Here is a 13,666-nt window from a genome sequence, read left to right as displayed (position 1 = left end):
TGAGTTTTTTTTGTTTACTTCCTCTCTGCAGGTTCACTGAAAGTATTTCTGAAAATGGCTCCAAGACTCTTTATCTCATAATCACATAATAGGCAAAGGGTGGTTACCTAGCACACAGTGAACTATGGCTTTCATTTGAACCAGAATAACCACTGCTAGAAAGCAGCTTTGTTGTTCTCTCTGTGTAGTCTGACTTAAAATGCATTATGCAATATGTATTGTAAGTTGAACCCATGCACACGGTGAAGACATTTCCTGAGATTGCTGCCATTGGTTGAATGTGGATGCAGTATGTTCCAAGTTTTTGTGTGTAAAATCTTGACTTTAAAGGAGATTTTTCAGTTACATGTGTCTACATTCTTCTGTGACTCCAGGGAAAGCAGAAAGAGGAAGGGCGGGAGCTCCATATCACATCTGGCACTGAGTGTCCAATTACAAAGGTTGAAGTGTTATGCAACAAGAAGAGAGAGGAAAGAGAACAGCTTGCAGAGAACGACAGCAGAGGAACAGCAGCAGTCAGCATGTCTTTTGATCTGGACAAGGTATGTGTCTCTATTCATCTAAGAAAGAAGAAAATGCAACACTACAGCAGCTTAGTAGTCAAAGAGGCAAGGAAGAAAAGTGATTAGAGTTATACATGAAAAGGTAAAAAAAGTTAGGGTAAAAAGACAAAAGTACACATATAATACAATGTATACATACGATACTATATGCACTATGAAGTTTAAAATCTCTTTTCAAAGAGCTGCTTCTCTCACATTGGGTTCATTTCTTGACACGATTTGTTAAAATGCATGTATAATGAACAAATAAATATAGCGCTGTGTAGATATAAAGCAGATGTCTACAAGTGTCATTTTGAAGCTGACTTCAGTGTCTGCAACTGACAGTGAACAATGTTTGCATTCTTTTCCGCTCAATCAATTTGCTGCAGTTCAATCACTCTGATAAAATGATCACATGCTTTAATGTTTTGATTATTGTCTTTTTAGTCACCCTCTCGACCAGAATTGTTTGATTTCCACGGGGTCTCAATGACCCACTACTTCACAGACAACTGGGAGAACATTCAAGACTTTCAGGCCAGGCCAGATGATATACTCATTGCAACATACCCCAAAGCAGGTAACCCATGAACCCATAAACATCCAGTGTAGATCATTTGTAGGTGATAATAACATCTGTATAGAGGTGGGTGGTTGGGATCATTTGATTTTCCTCTCTGTCTCTCTCTTCCTGTCTTTAAGGAACCACCTGGGTCTCCTACATCCTTGACCTGCTGTATTTTGGTCAGACAGAACGGAAGACCTCCGTCCCAATATTTGATAGAGTGCCTTTCTTGGAGATCATCATCCCATCTTTGGCTTCAGGTATTTACCTCACTGTAGCTGTCAAGAAACTATTGAATCATTGTTCAGGCTCAATGCTTTGCTCACTCCATCTTCACCTCTTCACACAGGAAAAGACATGGTGGACAACCTGCCGACCTCTCCTCGAATCATTAAAACTCACTATCCAGTCCAGTTCGTGCCAAAGTCCTTTTGGGAGCAAAACTGCAGGGTTAGTAGTTTGTGTGTTATTTGCAGTCTATCTATGCAAGATGCTGAAATAGACGAGTCACACTTGAGGCACGTCCACCTACAGTTACTGGTTATAAGACATGCCAGCCGTTTGAAATCAGAATTGGTTTCACCTCATTTATCTGAACGCTCGAAGCCTGTTACGAAGTCTGTTACCCAAGAAGTTTAGTCAGCTATTTGGTTTAAGACAGCCAACATGGTAACATGGAAATGATGGATGGAGGGCTGGAAAAATCTTTGTTTGCACTCACAAGTGGCACCAACATCCGCAATGGGGTTAGTTCAGTCTCAATAATGACAAATGCGCACAGAACAATTCACAAATATATTTGATTTACAAATGCACACAGAATCTGGACCTGGGATTTTTTTTTTAACATTTATATAAATCATTGGAATGTATTTGTATATTTGTGAATTGTTCTGTGCACATTTGTGAATCTTTCTGTGTGCATTTGTCATTATTGAGACTAAACCAACCCCATGGGAGAGGCCTACGAGCTACGAGCATGCACAAAGGCACTTATGCTCAATTAGCTGTTTGTTACATTATGATCCGCTTTGTAACTACAGAAGGCGTAGAAAAAGGAATGTACTGTGAAGATTATAACCAGCAAAACGGCATGAACAAACCTCCACAATGCCGTGGAGTTTGGTTTAACTGTCAACTCATATTCATGGATTCTTAATTGTCTTTATACAAGAACTGTAAAGAAAGAAGTCAAGTATTTAATGCATGATAAAGAAACAAATGTTCAACATCTTGTCAACAATTTGATTTGGCAAAATAACAAAATAATAACTAAAATATAGATATGTATTGGCTAACCTTTGGGTTGTCTGAGCAACCAAGGTATTTAAGTGTTTTCTTCTCCTGTAGATCGTCTACGTGGCCCGAAATGCCAAAGACAATGTGGTGTCTTATTTTCACTTTGATCGCATGAACATGGTTGAGCCAGAGCCCGGAGACTGGAGCGACTACATCCACAGATTCATGGATGGAAAAAGTATGTGTGACACACAATAACAATAGATGAGATGCACATATTTCCAATGAACGATACGGAGGTGCTTTCATGTTTCATTCTGTGGCCTCAGTGGTGTTTGGATCCTGGTACGACCACGTGAACGGCTGGTGGAAGAAGAAACAGACTTACTCGAACCTCCATTACATGTTCTACGAAGATCTGGTCGAGGTGATCTAGTTGTTATTGTGGGGCTCTTCCTATTCAGGCTACTTTGCTCCTCTACCCGGTAATAATGCAACAATGATATCTGACTGTGTTTCCAGGATACTGGACGGGAAATAGACAAACTCTGCAGCTTCCTTGGTTTGTCTAGTTCGGGCGAGGAGAAGAAAAGAGTTACGGAAGGAGTGCACTTTGATAACATGAAAAAGGACGGAATGGCCAACTACTCGACCAACCCAGTTATGGATTTCAAAATTTCTCCTTTCATGAGAAAAGGTAACCTGGTGAATAAATGTGTCTGACATGAAAAAACAAAACAGATTCTCCACTTTGAGCTAAAATACCAAAATGATTCTCTGTGGTTTACAGGGAAAGTTGGTGACTGGAAGAACCATTTCTCTGTGGCACAGAGTGAACAGTTTGATGAAGACTACAAAAAAAAGATGACGGACGTCACTCTTCAGTTCCGCACTGAAATTTGATCAGGAATGGTTGTGAATGCGTGGAGATGCGTCCAGGTGTGACCGGCAGCTTTGATTGTGGCATTACCGGGAGAAAATCGAGTATCGTAGATGTGTGGAGTACATATCCCACAGACATATGTTGTATGTTATTAACGTAATCATGAACAAGGAACGATAAAGATTGCAAAAGGAAAGTCAGGGCAGGCGGGAGGGGAGGTGGACGAGTTTGACCCAAGAGACTGATATTTGTTATATGTGAAACGAGAAGCCAACTCACGTAGGTTTGTTTTTGTTTTTTAAACATTTGCCTCTCGGGACTACAGATGGAAAATACCATCTTGGCTAATTCTGTCGCATTTAACAGAAATGTTTTTATTAATGTGCACTGTCCCCTTTTCAAATAAACCATTTAGAAAAAACATACATGGAGTTGACTGCGGTTTCACGTAGCTCTTCGTACTTATATACATATACATACACAATAAACAAGATAAATATAAAAAAGACATTAAAGACATCAGAGACAAAAAGACAAATAAAGACAACAGTAGTCAGAATAGTGCAAGTAGTGCAGATGGACGAGTCTGATTAATTGTTCATCAGAGTTCATATTGTGGAACCTGTTGAGAAAATCTTTAGTGAATCAATTTGTTAACCATTAGACAACCATTCCACCCCATTGTCGCAAGGTCTCCTAACCATGCGACAACCCAGCACAGGGAGGAAAACAAACATTTAGCAACAAGGTTTACCACCAGATCTGAGAAATCGAAAACGACCAATTTGGCTGCCTGTGCAGAGAAATGGTGAGAAAGAGAATCATATACAAAGGTGGCACAATCTGAATTAACAACAAAACCAATACGATTATTTCCTGTGGATGGATCACGTGATCTGGACTCATCAACCTAGAGAATTAAATCAGGGTTAGACAAGGGAATATCAGAGAGGTCCGGACGAGGAGTTCACAGAACTTGCAGTTCTGCAAAACAGTTCTGAGTAGTATATCATATATAATAATGCGCGCAACAGCCTTGTGCGCGCGCATTTAAAAAAAAATATGCATGTGCAAAATATTTTTTTTATTTTTTTTGGGAGGGGTTTGAAAAATAGGTGGAGTCATTTGAAAAGTGGGTGTAACTGTATGTATTTTAGAGTTGTGTCATAACATTGGGGTGTGTTTGAATATTTCTATATATACATATAGGTTTGTGACCCATGTTATTTCATTCACTTCTGGACCTTCTGGACCTTCTAACTGCTACTACCACTGCTGCTGCTGCTGTTTTAGCCGCTGTTGCTACTGCAACTATTGCTACCGCTATTACTATAGTTATTGCTACAGCTGCTGCTGCTGCTGCTGCTGCTACTGCTATAGCTGTTTGTATTTGTTGGAGTTCCTTTTGCTTGATATCAGGATGTCGTCTCCCGGTTATCTGGAAAAGACCCCATCAGGCAGTGCTATAGGTATGTCTGCAGGCCGTAGACCTGACATTTCTGGTGTGGAAGCGCCCAGGGCGAAGAGACGCCAGACAGGTCTTACCTCTGGGGGAGCATGTGTCTTAGAGTTAGAGTTAATGGGATTAAAGGGGTATGTTTACAGTGTTGTGTATGAGGATGTCATGGTGACCCTTGAATCTAGTATCACAGAGTGCTACAATGGCGTGGAAGAGTATGATTTTAGTGTGGGTGGTCAAATGTGTGTGAACGATTGGCAGCGGTTTCATTCAGTGGTGTGTGTGGATCTTGAGCACACAGAGTTTCGTGAGCCGCTCTATACGGCTTTATGGTACAGTGCTTCAGGCCCTCAAATACACCATGTTACAGCAGATCGTAATAACAAGCTAGCTGATGGGCTAATAGCTCTGTATGATTGTGAAGACCGCGAGGTGTTGTTTGCACATAGAGGATGTGTCGATTTGCGACAGGACCCATACCACATAATGGTAGCCCATGCCAAGTGGTTTTCCATGACTTTCATCATGCAATGGTGTGATTGGCAGGCACATTGTCTCTGACCATGTATGGAATTTCCTCGACGTCATTACAACTGATGGCACCTTCTCTTTTAATACCACTGCATTAAATCTCGGGATAGCCCGTGTGTGTACACCCTCCCCTGGGGTCCCACCTGCAAAACCCCCGCCTACTTGATGTGTCCCTCTCATTACATCTGTGTGCTTCATTAATGTACCACCAGCAGCAGCAGGCGTATCATTAGTAGTAGTAGAGGTAGCATTAGCATTACCCACTGCTAACACAGGGATTGACAGGTGGACATCATCATCATCATCATCACTGATCATTATTGTACCAGCTGCAGCAGCATCAGCATCAAAAGTACCAGCAACATGAGCAACCGGAGCATCAGCAGCAGCAGCATCATCGTCACTTATCACTATCACCTCTGTGATCAAATGTTCTTTCACAATGGTCACAACAGGTACCAACGGCACAGGTGTAGGTACCACTATGTCTGCATAAGTCTGTGTATCAACAAGTGAATCAATCACCAAGTCAGGTACATCTGATCTATCAGAAGCGATAGTAGTAGTAACATCTTCAGCAACAGGTGTCACAGGGGTTATGAATGATTTAGATGTTGATGCGATACTGTGCGAACGACTATTCAAGGCCAGTGCTAATAACACTTGATTTGCAGATACTTGTAACAGTGCTATGTACCTCTGTTCAATAGCCTCAATAGCGTTATCATCGAGCAGGTGGTCATGCACACTATCGCTGCCATCATGCTCTCTATTTTGTCTTAAAACTTTGGCAGGAGGGGTCATATTAGTGCCTAGTTAATAAAACGTTTAAAAAAAATAAAATAAAAAGCTGCTCTAAGAAACCCTCCCCACACCCTTTAGCATAATATTCCCTTTTTCGGGAATTAACCTCAGGAGTCTGGCCAGTAGCACTTCGTTGATCACACTCTGGTCACTCCTCTGCTTATTTATGTCGGCATCAATGACTGTTAGTGTTTTTTGCGTCGCTGCAGATTTCTTGCAGAGGTCTATGACTAATTCTTTTAAAACCTTATTGTCGCTTCGCGTCTCATTGCTTTCCTTTATCAAATGCTCATACTGAGCCTTTGTCACACACCCCACTGTGTGACAACAGGATGTGGTTGGTAGGTCACCCAGCAGTGAAAAGAGCTCCTCTGGGAGCACATCCAGCCATGATTCAGGGTTATCTATATGCCCAGTGCTTGGGGCTGTAGCTTGATCATAAACACCAATTTTCTAACTGGAGAAACCAAAAGATTGGTCAAGGACCGTAATCAATATGCTCTCAGACAAATGTTACCTTATCTAATAACGCATTAATCATTCCCTGTCTTCCTTATTGGTCAAAGGCTGTAGTATGAACCATTCCTTTTCTTTCAAGGGCCGTAGTATCAACCATTCCTTATCTTCCTTGTTGGTCAAAGTCCGTAGTCTAAACCATTCCTTTTCTTTCAAAGGCCGTAGTATAAACCATTCCTTTTCTTTCAAAGGCCGTAGTCTAAACCATTCCTTGTCTTCCTTGGAAGACTGGATGAATGATGATGAATCAGGAACATTTTACAATTATTTTATGAATCAACACACATTTAGAATAAGTAACAGGCTAAGACAAATTATCATCAATACAGACCATATCATTAAACAGAATTTGTTTCTTTCTCTGGTTTTATCAATTATTTTACAAAGTTCTGCGTCTTCGCAATCTCTATGAACTCAATTTTAAATTTGGAATATCAACTTCTTACCAGATTTGAAGAAAATTGCTTCCTTATTTGATCGTTTTGAAGTAAATCTGGCTCGTTGGGCGCAGGACTCCTCTCTCTTTGTCTAATGAGGTATGGGGCAGAACCAGTTTTTGGTTCTGAAGTGGCCACTACCCTGTACGCTCTTAGAGTCCAGACGAAGCTTCAAACGATCCCAACTTCTGACACCAAATTGTAATGGAAGATTTCCCTTATAATCCCTTAAGTCTCTGAATCAAAGTTGTCTTAAGTCTGTTTATTCCTGCAGGAAGGAAAAGTCTGTCACTGCTACTCGGTGCAGCCTACACAGAATTCGAAGAAGCCACATTCATCACCCCCAGGGCCGGCGATTGCTATAGGCGAACTAGGCGACTGCCTAGGGCGACAAATGGGTTGGGGGCGCCCTCACCACGCGACCGTGGGGGGGGGGGGGGGGGGGGGGGGGGGGGGGGGGGGGGGCGCTGTCAGGGACGATTCAGCTGTTTGTTTTCTCATCAAGTACCGAGACACGCATATTGAGAAACGGGCGCTGCAAACATCTTAATGCTCATTGGCCAAGACACGTCACATCTAAGATGTTCTATTACATAGATGACAACAACTCAGCCAAAAATCTGAATTTTTTTGTCGAGAAAACGGGACGCTGATTGGCCAAGACTCAACTCGTCACATCAAAGATCTTCTATTGTAAAGATGGCTTACTCCAAAAAAAAAAGTTTGTGCTCTCTGAAAAATGTGCGCGATCTGAAAAATAAATCTATTGCGCGGCCACTTTGACTGGCGCGTGACATTTGCAAAAATGAAGCGGTCTAAACCATCTGGAGAACAGGGACGAAAAAAGGAAGCAGAGGAAAAGAAATAGATATAGAGGTAAGTCTTCTGATCTCAGCCATCAAGGTGTCAAACGAAATACATTAATTATTGTGCATCACCTAATATTGGACGTTTCATTGCTGTCACTTAGGCTAGCTATAGCTAGCTAGCAACTGTTACTTTGCTAATTTGCTACATAGGCTATTACTAGCAAACGTAACTTCACTGATATAGATATCTGGATAACGTATGCTAGTTATGAACAGTACAGTTGCTGTCTACATTCATTATAAATGGCATAAGTTCTGTTTAGTGAATTCACAGCTAGCAGGTGCATACACACAGTAACCATTTTGGGGATAGTGGTAGTGTTCACCCTTCTGTACAGTTCCTCTCCAGGAATATACTAAAATGTATATGTGTGTTGTTGTTTTTTATTAAATTGGCCAGATGCACTCAGGCAATTTTTTCAGAGACCGGCACCTGCTGGAGAAAGGACGCCTGATTCGCCTCCCTCTGAACTTTGTAAGTAGCCTACACAACTAGTACTATTGTTGCTGTTTTTGTTATTGTTATTATTATTACTTTCATAATCACATCACATTAATACTTCTAATTGTAATCAGTAGCATTATTTAGCCTTGTAGCAGTGGTGGCAGTAATTGTAATTTATCTACTACAAGTTACAGGTCAGATAAAATGTATTTGTACAATGCAACTATGTGGTAGGATGATAGAAATGACCAAATGCAATTGTGTAACGAACAGCATGGATGAACTCTGTTTAAATTTTTTTTTTGTGTAATGAACAGCATGGATGAACTCTGTTTAAATACAGCTGCAGGAGAAGGGACATCCAGTAGTACTCAAGGGGCCAGTAACACACAGGCCAGGAACACACAGCCTGCATCAGGTGAGTCTATTTAATAGTATTTATTCAAGCCACATCCATACTTTAAAGTACAATAGAAACATGTTAGCATGTCTTAAATACAATAGGAGAGATGAAGTGGAGGGGAATTTGTGTGTAAGAGAAAAAAAACCTGTCAAACCTTGTTAACCATAGTCATTCCCTATACAGCTTGTATCATGTTTTGAGGCTTGTTCAATAAACATATTTGAAAAAAGATTGTTTTGCACAGTTTATGGAGTTAATTTAATCCTAACTTTGAGTGTGTAATAAATTATTTAAAATGATAAAAAAGAAAATGTTCTGAAACTATTCTGGTGTTTGTTGTCCATGCACCATTTATTGTTGAACTGCAATGTAGAAAAGTAGAATTATGTGGGTAAAGCAGTTAAGTTAATTTATGTCTCTTCAGTGATGTACAGTATTGTGTGTGCCCCATTTGGTACTTCATCTCTGAGGGTCATTTAAGGTTAAATTTAGACTCTCTTCTCACACAACCTTACAACACTATATTTTCCCATTACATTATACAGAGTTAGCATTTGGTTTTCTGTGAAGACCAGTGGCTTCTGCTCACTGCTGTCATGTTGGTATCATGGGTGGCGCTTGATGAGAATAGCCCTCCAGGAAGTCTTTTTTAGGGCGCTGATTGGATGAATTGTATGTCATTCATTTATTTCTTTAATCAGTGATTGGCTAAACTGCGTATTAGACCCGTCTTCCTTGGGCAGAATCGCTAGAGCGCCACGACGTGCACGCGCATTAGAGACGTACTGGAGCAGAGAGGAGGTGCATGAGCATCACAGACATGCAGCTCAGAGCTGCATGAGCAGAGCTGCATGAGCAGAGCAAATATTGATAATTTGTATAATTTATTAATATTTTTTATTGGTAGCTCAAGGTGGGTGGGGCCAAGCCCCCTTGCCCTCTATGGGCCTGCCGCCACTGCAACAAGAAGAGTGAGGAAAGAGAACAGCTTGCTTTTCTGGTATTTAACGACAGCAGAGGACCAGCAGCAGTCAGCATGACTTTTGATCCGGATAAGGTATGTGTCTCTATTCATCTAAGAAAGAGGAAAATGCAATTGCTACAGCAGTTTAGTAGTCAAAGAGGCAAGGAAGAAAAGTGATTGAGTTATACATGAAAAGGTAAAAAAGTTAGGGTGAAAACAATAAGACAAAAGTACACATACAATACAATGTATACATACTATATACTATATATTATACTATATATTCTATTAAGTTTAAAATCTCTTTTCAAAGGGCTGCTTCTCTCACATTGGGTTCATTTCTTGTCACGATTTGTTAAAATGCATGCATAATGAACGAATAAATCTAGCAACATGCAGATATAAAGCAGATGTCTACAAGTGTCATTTTAAATCTGACTTCAGTGTCTGCAACTGACAGTGAACAATGTTTGCACTCTTTTCCGCTCAATCAATTTGCTGCAGTTCAATTACTCTCTTATGCTTTAATGTTTTGATTATTGTCTTTTTAGTCACCCTCTCGACTAGAATTGTTTGATTTCCACGGGGTCTCAATGATCCACTACGTCACAGACAACTGGGAGAATATTCAAGACTTTCAGGCCAGGCCAGATGATATACTCATTGCAACATACTCCAAAGCAGGTAACCCATGAACCCATAAACATCCAGTGTAGATCATTTGTAGGTGATAATAACATTTGTATAGAGGTGGGTGGTTGGGATCATTTGATTTTCCTCTCTGTCTCTCTCTTCCTGTCTTTAAGGAACCACCTGGGTCTCCTACATCCTTGACCTGCTGTATTTTGGTCAGACAGAACGGCAGACCTCAGTCCCAATATTTAAAAGAGTGCCTTTCTTGGAGATCATCATCCCATCTTTGGGTTCAGGTATTTACCTCACTGTAGCTGTCAAGAAACTATTGAATCATTGTTCCGGCTCAATGCTTTGCTCACTCCATCTTCACCTCTTCACACAGGAAAAGACATGGCGGACAACCTGCCGACCTCTCCTCGAATCATTAAAACTCACTATCCAGTCCAGTTCGTGCCAAAGTCCTTTTGGGAGCAAAACTGCAGGGTTAGTAGTTTGTGTGTTATTTGCAGTCTATCTATGCAAGATGCTGAAATAGACAAGTCACACTTGAGGCACGTCCACCTACAGTTACTGGTTATAAGACATGCCGGCCGTTTGAAATCAGAATTGGTTTCACCTCATTTATATGAACGCTCGAAGCCTGTTACCTAAACAGGAAATGGGGAAACTCGAGGAAATGAAATTGAATGCTGTCAAAACCAAAGTGGTAGGGATTGATGTAATGAAGACTTTGAGGACCAATCAGGTAGAGACACGTAGGGGGAGATGCCCAGCTCCACCATTCACCGACATGACCTCAATCGTAACTGGGTCAGTGTCCTTGCTTCTTCATTAGGTTTGCAGTTCAATATTGGCCAAATTTAGATAAATCGGAATCAAGTGGGTGGACATTCTTCTCCGTAAAACTATATATTATAATAACAATATTAGCACCCCAAACCAAATGATTCTACATGTTACTTCAAACGGATTGTCATCATCAAAATGTGTTCACGTGAATGAAGTGTGTCTTACTTAGTCACTTAAATACAGATGTGAAGCTATCATTTGGTAAAAACTCTCCTGCGGATGGCTTTGAGAAGTTTAGTCAGCTATTTGGTTTAAGACAGCCAACATGGAAACATGGAAATGATGAATGGAGGGCTGGAAAAATCTTTGTTTGCGCTCACAAGTGGCACCGCAAGAGGCCTACGAGCTACGAGCATGCACAAAGGCACTTATGCTCAATGTGCTGTTTGTTACATTGTGATCCTCTTTGTACCTACAGATGGTGTAGAAAAAGGAATGTACTGTGAAGAGTGTAACCGGCAAAACGGCACAAACAAACCTCCACAATGCCGTGGAGTTTGGTTTAACTGTCAACTCATATTGATGGATTCTTAATTGTCTTTATACAAGAACTGTAAAGAAAGAAGTCAAGTATTAAATGCATGATAAAGAAACAAAGTAGGTGTGTAAAAGTATATTATATCTCATTTAAGTGTTTTCTTCTCCTGTAGATCGTCTACGTGGCCCGAAATGCCAAAGACAACATGGTGTCTTATTTTCACTTTGATCGCATGAACATGGCTCAGCCGGAGCCCGGAGACTGGAGCGACTACATCCACAGATTCATGGATGGAAAAAGTATGTGTGACACACAATAACAATAGATGAGATGGCCAGATTTCCAATGAACGATACGGAGGTGCTTTCATGTTTCATTCTGTGGCCTCAGTGGTGTTTGGATCCTGGTACGACCACGTGAACGGCTGGTGGAAGACGAAACAGACTTACTCGAACCTCCATTACATGTTCTACGAAGATCTGGCCGAGGTGATCTAGTTGTTATTGTGGGGCTCTTCCTATTCAGGCTACTTTGCTCCTCTACCTGGTAATAATGCAACAATGATATCTGACTGTGTTTCCAGGATACTGGACGGGAAATAGACAAACTCTGCAGCTTTCTTGGTTTGTCTCGTTCAGACGAGGAGAAGAAAAGAGTTACGGAAGGAGTGCACTTTGATAACATGAAAAAGGACAAAATGGCCAACTACTCGACCAACCCAGCTATGGATTTCAAAATTTCTCCTTTCATGAGAAAAGGTAACTTGGTGAATAAATGTGTCTGACAGGAAAAAACAAAACAGATTCTCCACTTTGAGCTAAAATACCAAAATGATTCTCTGTGGTTTACAGGGAAAGTTGGTGACTGGAAGAACCATTTCTCTGTGGCCCAGAGTGAACAGTTTGATGAAGACTACAACAAAAAGATGACGGACGTCACTCTTCAGTTCCGCACTGAAATTTGATCAAGAATGGCTGTGAATGTGTGGAGATGCGTCCAGGTGTGACCGGCAGCTTTGATTGTGGCATTACCGGGAGAAAATCGAGTATCGTAGATGTGTGGAATACATATCCCACAGACATATGTTGTATGTTATTAACGTAATCATGAACAAGGAACGATAAAGATTGCAAAAGGCAAGTCAGGGCAGACGGGAGGGGAGGTGGACGAGTTTGACCCAAGAGACTGATATTTGTTCTCTTATGTGAAACGAGAAGACAACTCACATAACTTGCGTACTTCAGTAGTAGTTTCATTGTTAGCACTTTATAATAACTACACACTATTTAGCATTAGGAAAGCATTCATGAACACTTAATTCATCATTTATAAAGCATTCTTCCAACATGAACACTCATTAGTAACTCATTAGAAAGTATAGGGAAAGAACTCAGAAAGAACTCCGGCCAGGTGATGGGAGTGTTGAGTATGTTTTATAGTTTGCTGGTACATACATATGATTGATTATGAGTATCGAGCTATCACCTGGATTGGTCTACTTACAACTGAGGTGGCGTATGTGTTACAGGTACCAGGATTGGTACCTGGGAAGCAGATAATATGTTCCTGCAAACAGGACACAGAGATTACACAATGACTTTTTCACGTCTGTTCACTGCTTTGGTGCTTTGCAGAATCCACATATTTATTTAGCCTGTTCAACAGCATGAGGCATAAACAAATGATAGCTTACATTTCAACAGCATTATAAAATAATAATATCACAGGAAACATTCATTGAGCCAAACAACATGCAATCTTGATGGACGTGACGATGTGGCGCCATTTTTGTGCGCGCCGCACACCGGACAATTAAACTGAGCACTCACTCACACACTCACATATTCATCAAAACAGTATTTTCATTCAAACAACCTCACACAATTCTCATTAATCTCACACACCTGCAAACAGGACACAGAGATTACACAACGACTTATTCACGTCTGTTCACTGCTTCGGTGCTTTGCAGAATGAGGGAATTCGCGCCGTTGTGGTCGTAAACCAGCTGATTGCCGTAAAGCGTCTGTCTGACGTAAAACG

At 40.9% G+C, this 13,666-nt stretch overlaps 1 pseudogene across 1 annotated transcript; it reads left to right on the top strand.

Moving 5' to 3' along the window:
• The first annotated feature begins 487 nt into the window (after positions 1–487).
• On the top strand, positions 488–12,587 carry LOC306743899 (annotated as a pseudogene). Its single transcript has 14 exons — positions 488–542; positions 993–1,125; positions 1,248–1,370; positions 1,460–1,560; positions 2,461–2,776; positions 2,872–3,046; positions 3,140–3,246; positions 10,212–10,344; positions 10,467–10,589; positions 10,679–10,779; positions 11,796–11,922; positions 12,014–12,111; positions 12,207–12,381; positions 12,475–12,587. The product of its transcript is annotated as an uncharacterized misc_RNA (transcript).
• Positions 12,588–13,666: the final 1,079 nt, after the last annotated feature.

The sequence above is a fragment of the Taurulus bubalis genome, assembly GCF_910589615.1.
Source record: "Taurulus bubalis genome assembly, chromosome: 11".
Taxonomy (NCBI): domain Eukaryota; kingdom Metazoa; phylum Chordata; class Actinopteri; order Perciformes; family Cottidae; genus Taurulus; species Taurulus bubalis.
The sequence above is the reverse complement of the archived record's forward strand: the minus strand, read 5'-3'. Positions and strand labels throughout refer to the sequence as shown.